The sequence below is a fragment of the Paroedura picta genome, chromosome 2 (assembly GCF_049243985.1).
Source record: "Paroedura picta isolate Pp20150507F chromosome 2, Ppicta_v3.0, whole genome shotgun sequence".
In the NCBI taxonomy this organism is placed as follows: Eukaryota; Metazoa; Chordata; class Lepidosauria; order Squamata; family Gekkonidae; genus Paroedura; species Paroedura picta.
In genome coordinates this window covers 55,055,703-55,058,299 of record NC_135370.1, presented here as the reverse complement: position 1 = coordinate 55,058,299, position 2,597 = coordinate 55,055,703, and the positions used below count along the sequence as shown (strand labels likewise).

At 50.9% G+C, this 2,597-nt stretch overlaps 1 long non-coding RNA gene across 1 annotated transcript; it reads right to left on the bottom strand.

Moving 5' to 3' along the window:
• Positions 1 to 222: 222 nt before the first annotated feature.
• Positions 223 to 789, bottom strand: LOC143828667 (uncharacterized). The gene is made up of 3 exons (XR_013227817.1): positions 701 to 789; positions 462 to 581; positions 223 to 330 (listed from the first exon to the last, which is right to left on the bottom strand). It is a non-coding gene; the product is annotated as an uncharacterized LOC143828667 (long non-coding RNA).
• Positions 790 to 2,597: the final 1,808 nt, after the last annotated feature.

Here is a 2,597-nt window from a genome sequence, read left to right as displayed (position 1 = left end):
GTTGGAGGTTGGAGGGTGTTTTAAAGGTTAAAGGTGTTTTAGGAGTTTGGGGTGAAAGGTGTGCGAGTGTAAGGAGTCACACTGGAGTCTTTTTCAGAAAATTTGCAACAACATTTTATTTTAATTAACAGTTTAACAGGGATAGAAAAATGGGCAATGTAACTAGGAACCCCCCCAACACCCCCCACCCCAAAACACAAACAGAAAACAAAACTCAGGTCCCACTGCTCCCCTCCCCAGCCCCTTCCATCTCCCTCACTCTCCTGCACAACCGTCCCATGGTCCCCCTGACTTTGCGGCGGAAGAGGTCTTCGTCCTCCTTCTTCTTAACTGTATGGGGAGGGAGAAAAAGTACACATTAGTGCCAAACATATTTTCCAACCTGGAGTTTACATGGATACACTTTTTAGTGGCCTTAGCCACAGTGTGAGAAGAGTTGGGCAGTGGGGAACATAACCTACGTTCTTCCGCCTCCCTCTGCTGCCTTTGCCGCTCCATCTCCCCTTTTAGGTCTGCCACTTCAGCCTCTAAGGAAGTCACCCTGGCCTCCATGGCACGCAGCCTTGCCTCCATAGTTTCTGCTATAGAAATCAAATAAAGAATTTAATCACACTTCAAATGGAAGCATCACAGCAGGCTCCCATATGGCTCCATGGGGGTACACACACATGGGTCTCCCTCAAAGACATAAAACTCTCACCTGCAGCCTGTCCTGAGGTGGAAGGTCCCTCTTCCTCCCCTTCCTCACGCTCAGGTGCTTTTGCCAGCTTGGATGGTGATTGTGTAGCTGGGCAAAGAAAAAGACAAATCATAAGTAAGAGCAAACAAACCAGAGATGAAACACAGCTGATGGCCACACCACAATCATACTCAAAGCGCATAACCAAAGTGGTTCTACAGTACTGGCGAGCTAAGTCAGAGGGGGTTGACAGCATCTTAATACTTTCTCAAATTTCATTGGGGACAGTAGGGGAAAGAGGCAGCTAGTCATTCCATGCATGTTTAAGGGTAAAACACAACGAGGGCAGCACTCACCCATATGCCTCCTCATTTCCAGGGGGGGCTTCCCAGCCTTCTCCCATATCTTGACCATCTGGTCGTGGAAGACCGTTCTCCCACTTGGCTGCGGGACCCCCCCCCCCACTGTTCCAGACTGTTGAGGAAGTCCAGCTTCACCCTCTTAAATTTTGTCCGGACCTGCTCCCAGGTCCGGACGTAGCCCCTCTCCCTCAGCTTTGATCCCAACACCAGGTAAGCACCCTTGGTGTGGCAGTGGGTGCTGGCCATAAGGCGGCCAACACTTTTTGATTGGAGAACAAGCTCCAGAAGTGCCTCAGCCTCGGCGCGCTGCCAGAAGGAGCCCTTCCGTGGCTTCGGCATCTTCGGAATGACGGTTAGGGAACGAACATGCGTTGCTCCGATCGACCACCCCTATTTTAAATGTATCAAAGCTGCCCACCAATAAAATTATTCCTTGGAACATAAGTGGATTGATCCTCCGGTTTGACAGGGGTCGCCAATACTTCCTGGCTACCCGCCTCCCCAAACTTTCCCCGTTCAGCGCTTCCGTATTGTGTTTGTCAATGTCAGCGGGGAGTTAGCATTTAGGGCTGTCAAAGTCCTTTTGGACCAGAGAATCCCCGTTTTTTTGCTGGCTAAGTAGACAAACCGCACAAGACAAGGTTAAACAAAGAATAGAAAACTTTATTCAACACCAGAGTAGGAAAAACAATCAAACACGCCTCCTGTTTCTGTAGATGTGGGTGGCTATAGCGTCCCGAACCTTGCACCCCTCCGCATAGATCCTTTTTTTCCTTGCTTCAGGGATGTCTTGTGTGTCCTCAAGGACTACAGGATCAGGTTCATCCACAGGGAAGGGGATGTTATGTCCCTTGTCCTCGCAGATGTTGTGCAAAATGACACACGTGATGATCAGCGGAGTCACATTGTCTATATGCACATGGAGTCGTGACATCAAGCATCGGAACCGGGACTTCAAACGTCCAAAGGCACGCTCCACTACATTCCTTGCCCGGGAGTGAGTGAGGTTGTAGTGGCTCTGAACGTCTGTCCTTGGCCGCTTATAGGGAGTCATGAGCCAGCGGCGTAATGGGTAGGCTCCGTCCCCGAGCACCAACGCCGGCACACGCACGCCCTCAATGGTGGCGGTGGGGTTTCCTGGAACAAAGACCCCTTCGTCCATGGCTTTCCTGAGGTTAGATTCCCTGAAAACAAGGGCATCATGCCTCCTGCCACTCCACCCCACCTCGGCATCGATAAACCGTCCGGAGAAGTCCACAGTTCCTTGCAGGAGAACAGAACAAAAGTCCTTCCTGTTCCCGTACTCCTTTATGCTTCCCCCGGGGGCACGGATAGGGATGTGGCTTCCATCGACAGCCGCGAAACAATGCGGGAATCCAAGCCTGGCAAACCCGTCCATACTCTGGAATAAGGGAAAGAAAAGAATATAAGCCATGGCATGTCAGCGTGGGGTGCATCGTGTCTTCGTTGCTGACCTGTCAAACAAGAAAAAAAATTTAAAGGGCAAAGGGGATAGAATGACACTCACCGCTCCAAGCCGGTCTCCGAGGCACACG